The 20,982-nt window shown below is 40.4% G+C and overlaps 1 protein-coding gene and 1 pseudogene across 5 annotated transcripts in view; both read left to right on the top strand.

Annotated features, from left to right (window-relative positions):
* The window catches only part of MYT1L (myelin transcription factor 1 like), a 286,534-nt gene that overhangs the window by 32,037 nt on the left and 233,515 nt on the right, over positions 1-20,982 (top strand). The gene's annotated exons all lie outside the window — the stretch shown is intronic.
* On the top strand, positions 2,774-2,903 carry LOC142455624 (U1 spliceosomal RNA; annotated as a pseudogene).

The raw sequence follows: 20,982 nt of genomic DNA, 5'->3' as shown, positions 1-20,982 counted from the left end.
GTCCGTGTAGCTGGTATGGGGCCAAGCCCGCAGGCCCCTCCACTGCCTCCCCACTGCTTGCCAACACTCTGCATTCATCTGGCATAGTCTGGTCCCTCTTTCCCTGTGGAGACACAAACAATATCCTCCCCTTGGGTGGGTCGATGCCTTATTGCCCTGTCCCACATCTTTTTTTTTTCTTTCCCTTTTCCTCCTTCCCCACCCCCTTTTTAGTTCACTATCATATGTACCCCTGGATTTGATCTGGCCCCTGCCATACTACCTGGACCTCACCCCTGGAGTGGTTGTATACAGTAGCTTTTTCCCTATACCCCTTTTGCATTTACTTTCCTGTTCTTTCTTTTTTTATATATATAAACTTACCTCAGCGGACTCATGTTATACTTGTCCTTTTGTGCTTGGCTTACTTCACTTAGCATAATTTCCTACTATTCTTCCCATGTATCAATATGCTTCATGCATTCATCGCTGCTTTTTAGGGACGCATAGTACTCCGTTGTATGTATGTACCACAGTTTTTGAATCCATTTGTCTGTTGATGGAAATTTGGGTTGTTTCCAACTCCTTGCAATTGTGAACTGTGCCATGATGAACATTGGAGCACAGATGTCTGGCCATGGTTGTTTCTTGCCTCTTCTGGGTATATACTCAGTAAGGGGATTGCCGAGTCATATCATAGCTCAATTTCTATCTGTTTTAGAAATCGCCAAATTGATTTCCATAGTGGCTGTACATACCTACAGGTCCACCAGCAGTGGATGGGAGTTCCTGTCTCACCACAGCCCCTCCAACACTTGTTGCTTTCTGATTTTTTTTTAATTGGGCTATCTTTAAAGGTGTTAGGTGGTATCTCATAGTTGTTTATCTCTTATTGTGAGCTTTCAAAGTATTGTAGATTTTAGTAATAAAGCCTTTGTCTGATGTGTCATTACTAAAGATGTTTTCCCAGTTGGTAAACTCTCTTATTACTCTCTTGGTGAATTCTTTCAATGTACACAATGTTTCTTATCTTCTGTATATCCCACTTGTCTATTTGTGACTCCTCTGTATTTGTACCTTTCCCTATTCTGATAGCTTATGTAATCCCGGTGCCAAGTTTCTCAGGTTTGTCCCAGTTCCCTCATTAATGGTTCTAATTGTTTGGGGTTTTATCTCAAGGTCCGTGATCCACCTTGAGTTTATTCTTGTGCATGGAGTGAGGTAAGGGTTTTGCTTCATTTTTCTGTAGGTAGATATCCATTTTTTCCAGCACCATTTATTGATGATGGCATCTGCTTCTCATTTGATATTTTTTGGTCCCTTATCAAAGATCAGCTGCCTGTATGCTGATGTTTTTATTTCTGGGTCTTCAGCTCTTTTACATTGGTCTGAATATGTGTCGTTATACCAGTACCACACTGCTTTGACTACTGTGGCTGTATAGTACGTGCTAAAGTCAGGTAGAGCAAGCCCTCCCACTTTGTCCTTCTTGAGGAGTTCTCTGCTAATTCTGGGCTTATTCCCCTTCCATATGAAGTTGGTAATGAGTTTTTCCAATTCTTTGAAGAAGGATGGTGGTATTTATATTGGGATAGCACTGAACTTCGTAGTGCCTGGGGAAGAATGGACATCTTTACTACATTGAGAATAATACACATCTTAAGACAACATTCAGGGCATTGATGGAGCAAGACCTTATTTGTCCCCCTACCAAATGCTCGCCAATCATGGAACAGCTTTGTCTGCTTCCTCAGACATCATGTATTGTCCGACATATATGTCCTTAAGCCTTAGATGCATCTGAGGTTGACTAGAGTCCAGTTCACCCAGTGGAGTGCCCGCATGTTTAGCAATCAATGTTTTTAAGATGTAAAAAATTAACTGTACAATATCCAACCTAAAGATGACTGATTTTAACTGATTGAACTTAATGTCCTTTGGCTTTCTGAACTGCACTAAAATGACAGTAAAGGGTCAGGTTTATAATTATTACTATGGAAGAGATTATCCAGATTATACACATAACAAAATATTAGCCATTTTCACATTGTATCTATACAATTAGGTAACACTAATTATTCCTATTATGTAGTCCAACAGTCAACACTGTATTTTCAAAATTTTATATCCCTCTTAGCAAATAAAACCTCACTACCCTCTCTGCTCCTTAGCATCTCTGGAAACCACGAATGAATTTTGATGTCTATGCATTTGCCTGTTTGGATACTTCATGAGTGGGTTCATACCATATATGTCCTTTGATGAGTGACTCATTAGACTCAGTATATATAAAGAACTTCTACAATTTAATATCTAAAGACAAGCAACTCAAATTGAAGTCCATTGAATGAGAGGTTTGGAGGACTACTGGTTATAAAATAGGTTGATGCTTTCAATTATGTGCAAGTAAAAACGATTATAACAACCAAGTAAAGGAGTTTAAATATGATCCAGTGTCTAATAGCTATTGACAAACTTTGAGACCTGATAAAATCAAGAAAATATATTTGATTTCCAGTAGGTTAATAGCTATGGGAAGTGACTACATTTAGAAATGTATACTATAAATCTACCCTAGTAGTGTGGTGGGCTATGTACTGAGCTGCTAAGAACAAGCTCTGTGGTTCAAGCCCACCAGCCACTCTGCATAGAAAAAATGGGGCTGTCGGCTACTTATAAAGATTTAAAGTCTTGGAAATTTGAAGGGGCAGTTTTACTGGGTCCTAAAAGGTCATTGTGAGTTGGAACTGACTCAGTGACAGTGAGCTTGGTTTTGAGTTAGGGATCCAGCTGTATACTCACCTGGCAGGGAGGCACCATGAGCAGCCAGGTGGTTCTCCCAGGGCGAGGCTCACCCATTGCACTGCGGGTGTGCTGACCCCTGCGAGTTCCCCAAATGCCGGAAACTCAACTGCATAATTGGCGGGGGTGGGGGTGGGGGTGGGGGGGAGGGTTGAGAACTCAGCCAGAGCCTAGTGAAATGTGGGAACAGGAAGAAACCTTGGGTCCAATCTACATACTTTGAGCACTGACTCACAGACTTCCTCAGAAGCACGCAGACTGTCTCCACACCTAACCGATGTCTTCCTTCAGTCTGAGACCCATCTTGTAGAGGACCAGAAAAAGACTGCGATGATCGCAAGTCAATATGCAGACATATCCCTGGTATTAGTTGGTCTCCAAAATACCCATTCTAAGTGACCAAGGGCAGATTCTCATACTTCTAGGTATAGTGGGCCTGTTATATATTAAAAAACGATTTCACAGAAATGCAACGGCCACATCTGGAAGAGACTGTGATTGGGGAAACTCTGACTATCTTCTACTTAGAATTTGCTTCTGAGTAAACTCAAGGTTGGTGATGTGTGATGAAAATGGAATACAAGAAGAAAGGAAGAGAAGAGAGGGATATAGCTAACGAAATGTTTGAAAGCTCTCTGTGCAAATCTTTCAGATATTTTGGTTCCATATTATTGGTAATGTGCCTCTCAGTGCTATCAAGTCAATGGTCATCTCATAGGACTCGATATGAGAGGATAGAACTGCCCCTTTGATGGGACCCAAACTGTAACTCTTTACAGGCATGGAAAGCCCTGGCTGGTGGTTTGCAACTTCTGATCTTATTCTGGGCAGCCCGACACATAACCACTATGCAACCAGGCCTTCTCTCAGAAGGGACCACTAAGGTAAAAAAATAAGGGAAAATCCAGATAATAATTCATAATGGTATTATCCTAACACATTCCATAAACATCTTTATGAACACAGAAATTTTCTGTGTATAACCATACCTTTGGCTTTATCATTTTATAAAAATTATAAAAGCCAAAATTAAAGATGGATACCACTCACATAACCAATATGATTATTTCAGTAATCTTGGATATATATGTATGCATCCACATATACACATACATACAAGGACCATATTAGCTCAACATTTTCAGTGTTAAAGAAACAAACAAACATAAAACTTGGATTATTTTATGTGAAAAGAGAAAATAATTTCAATAACAAAAAGCATGTTCAAGGACAAAAAATATGTAAAAAGCAGTCTCAGCAACCAGATATTTCCTTTCAAATATCTATGAAATAGATATTGCTTCTCCATCTTGAGAGTGAAGGGAATTAAATAAATTGCCAATGTTAAAAAGTATATAGTTTATTGCCCTGGGGCTATTACTTAAAAGTATACATGTTTGTACAGACATTATATATAGATTTCTCACACATATGTGATGGCTTTGAATTTTCTCTGATTTATATAAATCCAACCTTCCAGGTTAAGTTCAAATCTCACCTCATACTCTTTCTTTACCCTTCTTTGAACTCATTAGTGTTACATGACTTTTGCCTAATGGTTGCATTTTATGAATTGTCATATTCTCTCTAAATCTCATACAAAGCCCTTAGAGAACAAGCGCTCTGCCTCACTGCTCCTTGGTTTCTTTCAACACTTAGCCCCATGCCTGATCCTCTGACCTCTTCATCTCAATTCCTTCTTCTGATCCTTTTTCTCTTCACATCATAAACTCATATGTCTTAGGATTCTGTCTTAAACCTCCTCTCTTCTGATTTCCCAGGAAACAATATCTACCTCCTGTGTTCCTATGAGGATCCACACATTGATTGGTCACAAATTCAAGTTTCTAACCCAGATGTCTCATTCCCCACTCCCATCCCCACCCCCAGAGCCAGCTTCCAAAGTTACTATGAGTTAGGGGCCACCTGAAGGGGCTTGATTTCCTAAACCTATTGCCATTGATTTAATATGGAATCTTAACATCCCTAGCATATTCAAGAGTGGAGCTGAGCTCCATAGGGTTTTCTTGACTGAAGCCTACATAAGAGAAGACCACACTGCCACCAAGTGGGATCCAACTGTCACACTTTCCATTTGTGGTCAAATGCAAGCTGTCTGTGCCTGACTCTCTTTCTCAGTGTGACTTGCACTCTCTCAGAAGAAACATTTCCTGAATAAATAAATTAATGAACTACTCAATCTACTTATTAAGAGAAAACTCTTGAATACAAACATCCAAAGGCATTAGGAAAGAATAGAAACAGGAAACACGGGGAGGAAGTGGGATATGTGATGTTACATTAAGGGCCTTACAAGGAACAAGAGCTATAGGAATTATTTAATAAAAATTGATGATCTGCTCTGTATTTGTATATAGAAAAAGTTTTATAAATTCAATGTGTTTTTTTAAAATCATTGAGTAGATACTTAATATGATTTATGTAGTTGAAATGTACAGTGAACACTCCCAATACCAACTGAAATGCTGACAGTTTGAGGCCACACAAAGATGCCACAGGGGGAAAATGTCTAGTGAGCTCCTTCCAGAAAATCATAACATAGTTCACAAAGACAGTCAGTCTTCTACATCCTATTTGGTGAGTTGAGAATATGGTCTTATAAGTGGCCATTATTTATCTCCCCATTTGGAGCAGAGAAGAGTGAAGAGGATTGGAGACACATGGAAACAGTAAGTCCAGATTGACTCAAGCCTCTGCCTCACTCCCCTGAGATTAGAAGAACTAGACGATGCCTGGAAACCATGCCCACTGCTCTGAAAGAACTATTATGACATTCTGGATGGAGTGAAATAAAAATTTGGAAAAGAACTTAAGTTCATAAGAAGTCCATGCTTACAGGTCAGACAGAAGGTACCTAGAACCCCTGAAACTACGACCCCCTAGGCAGCAACTTCCAGCTGGGAACTAACTTACCTTCATGGCTTTCATTTCAGTCAAACAATCAAGAGGCCTATTTTGCGAGCAGTAACACCAGTAATCTGTGAATCAACCCTGTGAAATCGAAATGGCAATATTTGACCGGGTAAATCTCAAAAAGCAGGACTTGATAGAAAAGAACTCACTGGAAGCAGCAAACCCAGGAGGAGGTGGAAAGCAATTCATAGAACAAAAATGCAATTCCTAGAACAAAACAAAAGGTGTTTGGCAGGTGGAATGGAAACTGCACTAGCTCTATAGACTGAAACAGAAAGGACTCAAAAATTAAAGCAAAACAAACAAAAACAATTGCTTGTCTTTCACCCACGGTTGTGGTTAACTGTTGCTAATTTGGCCCCTGTTCCATCCCCAGTCCTGGGCCACCTTTACTGTCAATTGAACCATCAGGATACATGTTGTTTCCACTGATTAATATTGGAAGGGAACTTTTAGGCCTATCTTTTGGGTCTCTCATAAACGATAAGAAGACCAAATGAAGTCAATTCAAAAGCAGGGAAAATCTACAAGTAGGATCATTAGTCTTGGAAGAACTGAATTCACTGTAAACTTTTATTTTAGGGATAGAGTGGGTTTTTTTTCTTATATTGTTTGAACAACCTCAATTATATCAAGGTTGAAATAATTATTTCAGAATAATAGATTATTTGAAAACGAATGTGGAATCCTGACTTCTAATTCCACTAGTTTTACATTATACGATATTTGCTATTCACCTGGCATTTCTAAACACTTCACATGATCTTATATTATTTCATCATATCCGCACAACAAACCCTATGAGACAGATACAACTAAATTCCCAATTTGAGGGGAACATATTTTAAATAACTTGCTTAAAGTCACACAGCAGTATCCTTGAACAAGTCATTTGACCTTTTCACCTGCCATTTTGTCACCACCCCATGTCAGTTAAAAATACCAAACCAAACGCAGTGCCATCGAGTCAAAATAGATTGACCCACAGCGGCACTATAGGACAGAGTAGGAAGGTCCCGAGGGGTTTCTGGGACTTTATAGGAGAACAAAGGCTCATCTTTCCACCATGGAGTGGCTGGGAAATTCCAACTGCTAGGGAGTACATACCTCTTGGTGTTATCGTTCTTCACCCAGATAGACTTATTGTTTGCCTGGAAAGCAACCCCTTGAGGGCCTTAATTACATAAGGAGTTAAAGTGTCTAAGGGTCATAGACTCAGGGTTCCATTGATTTCTATCAAACCATGTCTTTTTAATGCTTTTGAGTTTTGTTCTACATTTTTCTCCCACTTTATCCAGAACCTTCCTCTGGGAACTCTTCCATAATGCTCAACAATGGTAGTCAAATACCAGCTAACTTTCTGGTCCCAGAGTGATGGACGCACAAGCTTGAGTGGTACATTTGGGGACTAATTACTTTGATGAGGTCTTTTTTTTCCTTCAATCTTATTTGCTCCTGATGGGAAGATTCCAATTATTAAACTTTGTTTGCCTACTCACAAGAGTTTTCTATCTTTGTTGCTACTCATAAAAGTAGGATCTTTGTGGATCATCCAGATATTGTGTCAGTTTACGTTACTGTCTCCAATACTATAGTTCCAAATCCCTGGGCCCAGTCTTGGGTTCCCTCAGGGTGTTTGGTTATGGCTTAAAATTTTTCGTAAATTTACCCCCGGTATATTCCACTGTACACATAAATATATTTCATCACATATAAATACATGTTTACAACAGGAATTTCATGGCAAATACACAATATTTTAGAAAGACAACTTAATGTAAAAGAACAAAATTGTTCACACTAATTTACCATTAAAATAATTGTAAAAGTTGTTCACTAAAAAGATATTTTGAGTTATCCAAAAAAGAATAGTCAATTTAATAAAATATTAAAACTTAGAGAATATGAAAGTAACATAATGCAATCTTTCCATTTGTGTAAGGAAGCCGGACTTAAGAACTACAATGGACTGAAACATGGTTAGAGCATCTAATACCCAGGTTTCCCTATTATACCCCATTCATGTTCTTCTCACTCTGGGAAGGAAAATACTTTGGACTTTGTTTTCTTTTACTATGCAGTAGAAAATCACATGAAATCTGATAATATTTAGCATAATATTTTCTGAACTTACCACTGGTTTTCATACCTTATATTTGGATGAAGTATGGTTTAAGTGATACCATATTGAAAATTTTCAAAAAAATGTTTTTCTCAGCAATTGATTAGTGAGCTAGCATGATCTTATAAGTAATGACATAAAATAAGGAATTCTTTGAAATTTTCAACTGTGTGGAAAAAACATATAATCTATCTTTATGATCTCACAGATTTGTCTTCAAGGATTATCATTGTAATGTGTCTATTATTTTGACAGAATTATTATTTTAATCTTCAAATGTTACTGTTTATTTTCTGTAAAGTGATTGCATGTAGAATAGGCCATCTAATTAAGCATGCCATAGTTTGTAAATATATTCCAGAAAAAAGTATTAGCTATCCTATCCATGGTTACCTTTTAATCTAAGAGGTTTGCAGAGGCATTTTGAGGCATACGGAAAGTGTCTGTTTTAAGATAACTGCAATCTCTTCTGAAACTTTACGCTGGGTATTCCCTTTCTCCTCCAGGAATAGATGAGCCTGCTTCTACCACAGTTTGGCAGGATACATACCTGGGGTCACAATAGGGCAGCAAAGTACCTCTCTCAATGTAGTTTCCTAAAAAGAGCTACTTTTCTCATTGTAGGCGCTTTCTCCTTTGTCTCTCTCCCTCATCTTCTTCACTAACAGAGCCATTGCCTTCTCCGTTATTTATTTATTAAAACATATGTCTGGAGCACCAACTAGGTTCTAGATATTGGACACGGCTCTCATAACAATGTACAAAGAAATATTTGTGCAATACGGAGGACAGTGCTGAAGATGTTGCCCAGGGAGAAAGGCGGGTCTGTCCAGATCACACCACATGGGAGCGAACTAAAAGAGGGAGAGAACATTATCATAGCCCATCAAGCCCTGGGAACGACATCCCTGCCCAGAATAGCCAATGCACAGAGAGGACCTTAGAGCCAGGCCCATCACAAGATGTGACATTCCCTCATTGACCCATAGCTCTAGGGGGACAGCACTGGAGGCACTGTGCAGAAAGTGTTCCCGGTCTGCCCCATTCACAGCGGAGTGAAACACAAAGGAGTGCAACAGGGGAGCAAGTGAGCAAAGTAGCTGTCCTCAAGGAATCCTGCAAGAAGATTTCTGACTTGGGGGACAAGCTTGGCACCTCATCAGACTTGATCAGAAAACACACATAAGTTCAGCAGACAGACCTGGAACTATCTATTGGGGTTTTTTCCCCTTGGTTTTTTTTTTTTTTTGCCCTATTTCTATCTTTATAAGAGACACAAGACAAACATTCCCAAGGAGCAAACAACCAGACCAGCAGTTCCAGGGGGACATGGGAGAGAAGGGGGAGGGAAGAGAAAGAGGGGAGCCAACAAACTCAGGGATAAGGGAACAACAAGAGATCTAAAATTGATGGCAAAGAGGATGTATAATACCTGGTAGGGCTTAAGCCAGTGCAATGCATCCAAGAGGAATTACTTAGAACCAAATGGAGGATGAGCATGATAGTGCGATAGGAGGAAGGTGAAAGAAAATAGAGGAAAGAAATAGGAGGCAAAAACTATTTATAGAGGTATAGCTATAGGCATGTATACATATGTAAATATATTAATTTGTAATGAAAGGGATAGAGACCAATGTATATATATTTATATGTTAAGTATTAAGATAGCAGATGGACTTCGGACCTCTATTCAAGGCCTCCCTTAACACAGAACACTTTGTTCTAATAACCTGGCACTCTTTGATACTCACCTTCCCAACTTGATCACTGAAGACAAAATGGGTGCATAAGCAAATGTGGTGAAGATACCAGATGGTGCCCAGCTATCAAAAGACATAGCATCTGGGGTCTTAAAGGCCTGAAGTTAAACAAGCAGCCATCTAGCAGGGAAGCAAATAAGCCCACGTAGAAAAAGCACACCAGCCTGTGTGATCATGAGATGTCAATTGGATCATGTATCAGATATAAAAAAGTCCAAAACAACCAACTATATTGATGTGAATGAGAGGTTTGGAGTGGAGACCCAAAGCCCTTCTGTAGACAATTGGATATCCCTATGGCACCTCACCCCACCCCCCCAACAGAAGGGTTATACAGAAGGGATTATTCAACCACGGTACAGTATAGCACCAAAAAAACACACATCATTCCTCTAGTTCCTGAATGCTTCCTCCCCTCCACTACCAGTTCTACCTTATAAACCTGGCTAGACCGGAGAACACACATTGGTAGGAATAAGAACTCTCGACAGACAAAACCCTCAGGAACAGTAGTGGGAGTAGCAATATCACAGGACGGGGGTGGGGGGTGGGACGAAGGGGAAATCCATCGCAAGGTTGGATATATAGCGCCCCCCCTCCCAAAGGGGGCAAACAATGGAAATGTGGATAAAGGGAGACAGTGGACAGTGTAAGATACAAAATAATAATAACAATATATAATTGATTAAGGATTCATGAGAGTGGGTTGATCAGGGAGGGAGGGGGAAAAGGGGGAGCTTATACCAAGGGCTCAAGTAGAAAATGTTTTGGAAATGATGATGGCAACATATGTACAAATATGCTCATAAAATTAACGTAAGCATGAACTGTGATAAGAGCTGTAAGAGTCCCCAATGAACAGACTTTAAAAACTACAAAGAAAGAAATATTCATGATGATAAACAACTCCTGTAATGGCTATGTTCACTATGGTAGTCACATGTAGCTTTTGACATTTGAAATATGACCAATGCAACTTAGAAACGATGTTTGTAATATTATGTCGCTTTAATGTTTTTAAGTTGTAGTTCAATAGCAACATGTGTTTATTGGCTACTACTATATCAGATACTAAAATTCTAGTATATGAGAATCAAATAATGTTGAGTTCTTTTCTACTGAAGGAGAAATACAGTATGTCAACACATAATCATAATAGAGTGCAAATAAATGCTATCATTTTTAATAAATGGAGATAGCCATAGTTTGTTCATTTAATAAATATTCATTTAGCACCTATCATAATCAAGGTGCCATTAGCTACTATGGGAAACACACAGCTGGTGAGTGCCTAACTATGATATTTTTAAAGTGCAGAAATAAGAAATGAGGTAATCACATGAGTTACAAAACATAAACTGAGTTGGTATTTATCTTCATATGGAAGATAGGGATTAAGTAACAATCATTTCTTCTGCCAACTTCATGTGACTGGTATTCTCACCTAGGCTCCTAGAATCCAAGTTGTTCCTGAAATTCTGCTGCCTATTCACTTTGTCTTTAGCAATGTTCTATCAGTTTGTTGTTCTCTGGTAGCTTTTATATTGTTGTGATGAGGACAGATTTTTTACCAGTATTTCACAGAGAAGCAGGTTCTCCCCAAAAGAACAATTTTCAACAGAGATTCCAGACCAACCAAAAGCTACAAATAAAAAAAAAATAGGCTGTCCACTTCTGAAAAGTTATCCATTGAAACCATTATGAATAGCAGCAGAACATCGGATAGAGTGCCAAAACCTGAGCCACTCAGGTCAGAAGTCCCTGGGAAGACTTATAAGGAGGAGCTGCGTTCTCAAAGGCGCGTCGACCATAATGACATCGATAAAGTAAAAATTTTGCAACCCTCATTTGCTGTTCAGGTATGACTCAAAACGAAAAGAAAAATTTGCAAGCACTGACTAAGAATCACAACTTGGAGTGTATGACATATGAATCTAAGACAACTAGAAAGCATCCACAATGAAACAGAATGCATAAAGATCAATAGTCTAGGCAGTGTTGTGGTTGTGATGCTTGTCAGGTACCATCGAGTTGGCTCCAATCCATAGCAACCCCGTGCACCACAGAACAATACCCAGCCTGGTTCTGTGCCATCCTCACCAGTGTCCTTATGTAAAAGGCCATTATTGCAATCACTGTTGAGGGTCGTCCTCTTTGTCCTTTCCCCTCCATTTTACCCAGCATGATGTCCTTCCCCAGAGACTGGTCTCTCCCGACAATGTATTCAAAATATGTAAGACAAAGGCTTGCCATCCTTCCTTTAAAGAATATTCTGGTTGTACTTCTTCCATGACAGATTTGTTTGTCCTTTTAGCAGTCCGAGGTACTTTCGTGGTTCTTTTAAATCATTTTATTGGGGGCTAATACAACTCTCAGCACAATCTGTACATACATCAATTGTGTAAAGTACATTTGTACATTCATTGCCCTCATCATTCTCAAAATATTTGCTTTCCACTCAAGCCCCTGCCATCAATTCCTCAATTTTCCACTCCCTCCCCACTGCCTCCTCCCTCATGAACCCTTGATAATTTATAAATAATTATTTTGTCATATCTTGCCCTATCTGACATCTTTCCCCACCCACTTTTCTGCTGTCCATCCCCCAGGGAGGATGTCACATGTAGATCCCTGTAATCAGTTCCCCCTTTCCAACCCACCCTCTCTAGACCCTCCCAGTAAAGCATTCACACTACTGGTCCTGAAGGGATCATCCACCCTGGACTTCATGTGTTTCCACTTTCTATCTGCACCAGTGTACATCCATTGGTCTAGCCAGATTTGTAAGGTAGAATTGGAATTATGTGGTGGGGGGCATTTAGGAACTAGAGGAAAGTTGTATGTTTCATCATTGCTATATCGCACCCTGAGTGGCTAGTCTCCCACACACACACACACCGAGACCTTTCTGTCAAGGGATGTCCAGTGACCTACAAATGGACTTTGGGTCTCCACTCCACACTCCCCCACTCATTCACTATTATATGATTTTTGTTCCGATGATGCCTGATACCTGATCCCTTTGACACCTCGTGATCACACAGGCTGGTGTGCTTCTATGTGGGCTTTGATGTTTCTGAGCTAGATGGCCTCTTGTTTACCTTCAAGTCTTTAAGACTCCAGATGCTATATGTTTTGATAGCCGGGCACCATCAGCTTTCTTCGCCACATTTGCTTATGCACTCATTTGTCTTCAGTGATCGTATCATGCAGGTGAGCACACAATGATATGATTTTTTGTTCATTAATGCCTGAGAATTGATCCTTTCAATACCTCGTGATCACACAGGCTACTATGTTCTTTCGTGTGGGCTTTGTTGCTTCGGAACTAGATGGCCGCTTGTTTACCTTCAAGCCTTTAAGACCCAAGATGCTATCTCTTTTGATAGCCAGGCACCAGCAGCTTATTCATTCACTTTGTCTTCAGCGGTTGTGCCAGGAAGGTGAGCATCATAGAATGCCAATTTAATAGAAGAAAGTATTCTTGCATTGAGGGAGTACTTGAGTGGAGGCCCAATGTCCTTCTGCTACTTTAATACTAAACCTATAAATATATGCACATAGATCTATTTCCCCATCCTCATATATAAATATGTTTGCATATGTACATGTCTTTATCTAGACCTCTATAAATGCCTTTTGCCTCCTAGCTCTTTCCTCTATTTCCTTTGAATTTCCTCTTGTCCCACTATCATGCTCAGTGTTCATTTGGGTTTCAGTAATTCCTCTTGGTTACATTACTTTGATCACGCCCTAATAGGCCTCCTGCACCCTCCTCACCACCAAATTGGATCACATGTTCTTCCTTTTTCCAGGGGTTTGTTAACACCACTACTTTTCCCACCACTTCCCCCTCTCCCCTATCCCCCAAAACTGTCAGTCCTATTGTTTTCTCCTCCAAATTTTTCATCCAGCCTATCTTATTTAGACAGACCTGCAGAGATAATACCATGCACAAAAACAAGACAGAGCAAAACCAAATAACAATATACAACAAAAAACAATGACAAAAAAACAAAACACAACAAGAAAGAAAAGCTTGTAGTTAGTTCAAGGACTGTTTGTTGGCACTTAGGAGTGTTTTCCAGTCCAGAGTGTTGGGGCACCATGGCCTGGCCCCAAAGTCCACCTGGGGACCTCGTCACGCCGTTCCCTTGCTGTTCTGTTGCACCCCCTTAGTGTTTGCCTCGGTGTGGCAAGATCAGATCGGGTGCAATTCCCACACTGTGTCTCCGGTGTTGTCCCCTGTAGGGCTATGATTCAGTGACGGGCGTGTGTCTCATAGTGGGACCAGCTATGTGGTCCTCTCTGTGGACTAGCTGCTCTAATCTGGAACATCATCCTCAAGGCCTGGTGGGCCAGGACATCCTCCACTCTCTCCTCCTCCCCCTTCATCTGCTCCCATGTGCTCCAATTAGATATGTCCCTCTCCAGGAGCTGCATATTCAGTGCTGTCTTTTGAAATAAATTCTTCTGTGGGGAGGGACAGGTGTCCCCATAGTAGTTGGGGTTGGGGCCAGCCCCTCAGCCCTTTCTACTGGTTCCCAACTCCATGCTGGCATGTTGCATACCCATCTTGGAGCGCTGGGTTGAAATCTGGTCCCTCTTTCCCTGTGGAGATATAAACAATACCCTCCCCAATTATGAACTGTGCCGCAATGACCTTTGGAGCACAGATGTCTGGCCTTGGTTAGTTTCTTGCCTCTTCTGGGTATATGCCCAGTAGGGGGATTGCTGGGTCATATGGTAACTCGATTTCCATCTGTTTTAGATATCGCCATATGATTTCCATAGTGGCTGTATATACTTACAAGTTCACCAGCAGTGGATGAGAGTTCCTGCCTCCCCACAGCCCCTTCAACACTTGTTGCTTTCTGATTTTTTGAACTGGGCTATCTTTGAGGGTGTTAGGTGGTATCTCGTTGTGGTTTTAATTTACATTTCTCTTATGGCTAAGGATCGGGAACATTTTCTCATATGTTTTTTGGCCATTCAAATTTCTGTCCTTGTGAAACTTCCTGTTCAGGTCCTTTGCCCACCTCCTCAGTAGGAAAATCAGGGTTTTTTTGGAGGCTAGCAGAATACTGTAGATTTTAGTAATAAGGGCTTTGTCTGATGTGTCATTGCTAAAGATGTTTTCCCAGTCTGTGAACTCTCTTATTACTCTCTTGGTGAATTATTTCAATGTACATAGGTCTTTCATCTTCAGTATATCCCATTTGTCAATTTGTGCCTCCTCTGTGTGTGTGTGTCCTTCCCTATTTCTGATAGCCTCTGTATTCCCTGTGTGAAAGTTCTCAAGTTGGTCCCAATTCCCTCATTGATGGCACTAATAGTTTGGGGTTTAACTTCAAGGTCAGTGATCCACCTTGAGTTTATTCTTGTGCATAAAGTGAGATAAGGGTCTTGCTTCATTTTTCTACAGGTAGATATCCATTTTTTCCAGCACCAAATGTTAAAGAGGGTCATCTGCTTCCCATTTGATATTTTGGGGACACTTATCAAAGATCAGTTGTCTGTATGCTGATGATTTTATTTCTGGGGTTTCAGTTCTTTTCCATTGGTCTGAGTATCTGTCATTGTACCAATACCATGCGGTTTTGACAACTGTGGCTGTATAGTATGTGATAAAGTCACATAAAGCTAGCCCTCCCACTGTGTCCTTCTGCTTTTGAGGAGTGCTCTGCTAATTCTGGGCTTCTTCCCTCTCCATATGAAGTTGGTAATCAGTTTTTCCATTTCTTTGAAGAAAGATGAGGGTAATTGCATCAGGATTGTATTAAACTTATATAGTGCCTTTGGCAGAACTGATATTTTGACTATATTGAGTCTTCCAATCCATGAGCATGGGATATTCTTCCATTTGTTGAGGTTGCTCTTGGTTTCTTGTAATAGTGTTCTATAATTTTCCCCATAAAAATCTCTTGTTCTTTTAGTCAGGTGTATACCTAGAATTTTCCATTTGTGTTTGGCTATTGTAAAGCCAATAGCCACCTTTTTGATATCCTCTTCTATGGCCTTATCCAATGTGTGCAGCAGTCTGATGGACTTGTGTTTGTCGATCTTGTATCCTGCCACTCTGTCAAACTCCTCTAATGCTTCCAGTACACCCCTCATGGAGCTTTTGGGATTTTCCATACACAAAATCATATCATCTGCAAATAATGATAGTTTCACCTCTTCCTTCCCCAGACAAATACGTTTGATGTGTTTTCTTTGCCTTTTGCTTTTAGCTAAAACCTCTAGCATGATATTCAATAAGAGTGGGGACTAGGGACACCTTGTCTGGTCCCCTTTTTTAGTGGGATTGTGTTACTGTTTTCTCCATTGACTACCACATTGGCTGTTGGTTTTTCATATATAGTTTGTATTGTCTTGAGGAATTTTCCTTCCATTCCTATCTTCTCAAGTGTCTTAAACAGGAATTGGTGTTGGATGTTGTTGAATGCTTTTTCTGCATCTTTCAATATTATCATGTGATTCTTATAGTTTTTAATGTAAATGTGGCAAATGATATTAATGGTCTTTCATATGTTGAACCATCCCTGCATCCCTAGTATATGTGTCCCACTTGGTCATGGTGAATTATTTGTTGTATATACTTTTGTATTCTGGTGGCTAGTATTTTGTTACGGATTTTTGCATCGCCGTTCATTAGGGATATTGGTCTGTAGTTCGTGATTCTTGTGGGATCCTTGCCTGGTTTGGGTATCAGAGTTATACTAGCTTCATAGAAGGAGGTTGGGAGTTTGCCGTCTTTTTCTATTTTCTGGAAGAGTTTGTGTAGGATTGATGTTAGTTCTTCCCTAAATGCTTGGTAGACTTCTCCAGTGAAGCCATCTGGTCCAGGGGATTTTTTTGTTAGTAATCCCTTGATAACCTTGTCTACTTCTTCTATTGCTATGGGTCTGTTGAGATTCTTGACGTCCATTGAGGATAGTCTAGGGAGGGAGTGTTTTTCCAAGAATTTGTCCATGTCTTCCAAACCTGAATTCATTGGAGTACAATCCATGGTACTGTGTAATTATCTTTTTTATATCATTAGGGTTTGTTGTAATGTCCCCGCTTTCTTCCCTTATTCTTGCTATTGAAATTTGTTCCCTCCTTTCTTTGGTTGGGTTTGCCAGTGGTCTGTTGATTCTGTTTACCCTTTCAAAGAACCAACTTTTAACAGTATTAATTTTTTCATACTTTTCTTGTTTTCCCTCTCCTGTATCTCAGCCCTGATTTTTTCTTTTCTTTTGCTATTAGTAGGATTGTCTTACTGATACTGCTCTAGTTGTAAATTTTGTGCCAGCATATCAATCATGAGCCTTTCTTCCTTGCTCAGGTGTGCATGTATTGCTATGAAACTTCCTCTGATGACTGACTTTGCTGTGTCCCATATGTTTTGGTACGTCGTGTTCTCATTCTCATTGGTTTCTAGAAATTTGCTAATTTCATCTCTGATCTGTGCCAGTATGCACTCCTTTTGCAATATAGAGTTATTCATCCTCCAATTGTTTGCTCTTGTTTTCTTCGTCTTCCTTTTGTTGATTTCCAGCCCTATGGAACAGTGGTCAAGAGAGAGATGTCTGTATGATACCAATGTACTTAAATTTATTTAGATTCACCTTATGCCCAAGGATTTGATCTATCTTCGAATATGCCATGCAGACTTGATAATAATGTGAATTTATTTGTATTTCAATGAAAAGCTCTATAAATATCTATCAGGTCAAATTGTCTAATTATATTGTTTAGATCTCTAGCCTCCTTGTTGAGTTTCTTTCCTGTGATCTATCTTTCTCAGAGAGTGGTATATTAAAGTCACCTATTATAACTTGCTGAGGCTGTGATTTATTTTTTCATCTTTTGGAGTGTTTGGTTGACGTATTCAGCTGGTCTCTCATTAGGGGTATATATGTTTACAATACTTAGTGGTTCTTTGTCTATGATTCCCTTGAGCATTATATGGTGTCCCTCCTTATATCTTTCTAAGGTTAACACTTTGAGGTCAATTTTATCCAAGATTAGGATTGTAACACCTGGTTTTTTTAAATGTGGTTTCCTTGGTATGCCTTCCTCCAGCCTTTGATTATCAGCCTATTTTTGTCTGTATCCTTGAGATTTCTCCCCTGTAGGCAGCAGATTGATGCGTTGTGTTATCTAAGCCAGTCTGCTTGTCTCAGTCCCTTAATGCCTGAGTTCATGTCATTTGATATTCAGGGTTATTATCTCCATCTGCAGACTCTGTAATGTCATCTTATACCATTTGTGTTGGGTGATTTCTTACCTTCCTTTCTCATTAATGTGTTTTGTGTGTGTGTGTGTGTGTGTGTGTGTGTGTGTGTGTGTGATTCTTGACTTTTCTCCATCCTTCTTTATCCAATGCTATTTTGGGATCTCTTTTTTCTTTGTTCCCTGCTGGGTGAGGTTGTTCTATGTGGAGTTCTCATATTTATGCTTGGTGAGTGTTGTTCTGCCCATACTGGGTCGGCAAGGATCTTTTGTAGGGCTGGGTTTCTTCTAACGTATTCTTTGAGTTTTTTCTAGTCTGGGAAGACGGTTCTCAATCTATCTTGATTGATAAGTTGGCTGGGTAGAGGATTCTTGGATTTGTGATGTTTTCCTTCAATTTGGTGGATATGTTACTCCACTCTCTCCTCTTCTTCATAGTTTCTGCTGATAGGTCTGAGCATATTCTTATTTGGGAAACTTTATGTGATTGCTTGTTTTTCCCTAGCTGATCTCATGATTTTCTCCTTTTCCTCAAAATTGCATAGTGTAACTATTATGTGCCTTAGTGGATTCAGTCTAGCTGGTGTTCTTTCAGCCTCCTGAATGTTTGCCTTGTTTTCATTCATTAAGCTGGGGAAGTTTTCCTCCAAGAATTTTCTCACTATTGCAGATGCCTTCTTTGTTGTGTCTTCCTCTAGTAAGAAAACAATTCTAATGTTGTCCCTCTTCATAGCATCTGACATAGCTCTTAAGTTTTCTTCAACTTCTCTGATGATCTTATTTGATTTTTGTTCTCATTTGTTAAAGTCTGCTTGACTGTCCTCCAAATTACTGGTACAGTTCTCTTTTTACTCCAGTCAATTCTCAAGGTCGTGTATCTGCTATTGGTTTTTGTTATCTCCACCCTAAGCTCTTGTATTTCCCTTTGGTGTATGGACTTTATTGCCTCTATCATTTCATCCTTTTTCTGTATTGTTTCCTTAATATCCTGTATGACTCCAAGCGGCAGCCTGAAAATTTCTTTTTGTGGCAGCTCAAAGTGTGCTTCTTCTATGAATGTCGTTATGTTCAGGACATCTTCTGCCATTGCCTTTTTTTTTTTTCTCCCTGTTTTCATGTTCAGCCTTCTTTTTCCAAGCATGTTGTCCTGTGCCCAAGAAGGCTGGTGGGTTGCCTGCTTTGGTGTTGCAAAGGCTAGGCAGAGGTTTCTGCAGCAGCTTGGAACATTGAATGGTGTTGGACGCACTGCTTTAGGCCCCCAGGCACACAGGTAGAACTTCCCCAGTAAGAAGTTGGGTGGAGTATCCCCTGGTGTAGGTCAGCAGGGCTTTGGGCTACCTGCACTGTGTGGAGCTCACCTAGCTGGGAGTGGCGCTGGTATAAATGCCCTAGGCTAAGGGGAGTTGTCTGGAGGTCAGCAGTGGAGTGTGAGAGGATAGGAAAGAGACAAAGAGGAGAAAAAAAATTAAAAAGTAAGCCAGCTGAGACTGTGTAGGGATAGAGAGAAGAGAGGGAAACAAAAGTAACAGTGTAGCCAAGCCCCGATCCCTACCCCTGGAGCTGCAAGGGTTTAGATCCCTGCCCCAAGGCAGGCTGTGGCAAACTGTGGCTGTGTTGAGAGTAAGTGCCCACGTGGGTGCTAATGGCCCCGGCTCCAGCCTAGACAGTGGCGGGGCTACGGTGAAGCCCTAGTCAGCCTCCACTGTGGTAAGCCAAAAGCTCCCAGCCCCCCAAAACCTTGTGGGTCTCTGCCTAACTTATCTCTATGATGCTCCTCCTGAGATCCAGCTGTGTTGAATTTCCCTCTAGGCAACTCTCCTGGGCTGATTTCTGCAGAGTCCCTCAGGTATCTGTTATTCTGTCACCATCTTCCCCGAAGTCCAACATTTGTACATTTGTTGCCATCCTCATTCTCAAAGCATTTGCTTTCCACTTGAGCCCCTAATATCAGCTCCTCAATTTCCCCCCTGTCCCCCCTCCCTCATGAACCCTTCATAATTCATAGATTATTATTACTTTGTCATATCTTATACTGTGCAATGTCTCCTTTCACCCACATTTCTGTTGTCCATCCCCCAGGGAGGAGGTTATATGTAGATTCTTATAATTGGTTCCCCCTTTCTACCCCACATTCCCTCCACCCTCCAGGTATCACACTCTTACCACTGGTCCTGAAGGGGTCATCTGTTCTGGATTTCCTGTGTTTCCTATTGCTATCTGTACCAATGTACATCCTCTGGTCGAAACAGATTTGTAATGTAGAATTGGGATCATGATAGTGGGGTGCGGGGGAGAAGCATTTAAGAACTAGAGGAAAGTTATATGTTTCATCATTGCTACCCTGCACCCTGACTGGCTCATCTCCTCCCCACAACCCTTTAATAAGGCGATGTCCAGTTTCCTACAGATGGGTTTGGAGTCTCCACTCTGCACTCACCCTCATTTACAATGATATGATTTTTTTGTTGTTTGAAGCCTGATGCCTGATCCCTTCAACACATCATGGTCACACCGTTTGGCATGTTTCTTCCTTGTGGGCTTTGTTGCTTCTGAGCTAAATGGCCACTTGTTTATCTTCAAGGCTTTAAGATCCCAGACGCTATATCTCTTGATAGCCAGGCACCATCAGCTTTCTTTGCCACATTTACTTATGCACACATTTGTCTTTAGTGATCATATCGGGAAGGTGGGCATCCACTGATATGATTTTTTTTCATTGATGTCTGATACCTGGTCCCTTCAACACCTCCTGGTTACACAAGCTGGTGTACTTCTTCCATGTGGGATTTGATGCTTCTCAGCTAGGTGGCTGCTTGTTTATCTGCAAGCTTTTAAGACCCCAGACACTATATCTTTTGATAGGCAGGCACCATCTGCTTTCTTCACCACATTTGCTTATGCACACATTTGTCTTCAGCGATCATGTTGGGAAAATGTGCATCATGGAATGCCAGTTTAATAGAACAACATGCTCTTGTGCTGAGTAAGTACTTGAGTGGAGGCCCAATGTCCATCTGCTGTCTTAATACAAAACCTATAAATATGTGCACATAGATCTATTTCCCCACCAAACTATATATATTTACATATTTACATGCCTGTATTTAGACCTCTATAAATACTCTTTGTCTCCTAGTTCATTCCTCTATTTCTTTTTACTTCCCT

The sequence above is a fragment of the Tenrec ecaudatus genome, chromosome 8, assembly GCF_050624435.1.
Source record: "Tenrec ecaudatus isolate mTenEca1 chromosome 8, mTenEca1.hap1, whole genome shotgun sequence".
NCBI classification, from domain to species: domain Eukaryota; kingdom Metazoa; phylum Chordata; class Mammalia; order Afrosoricida; family Tenrecidae; genus Tenrec; species Tenrec ecaudatus.
This window is presented reverse-complemented; position numbering and strand designations above follow the sequence as displayed.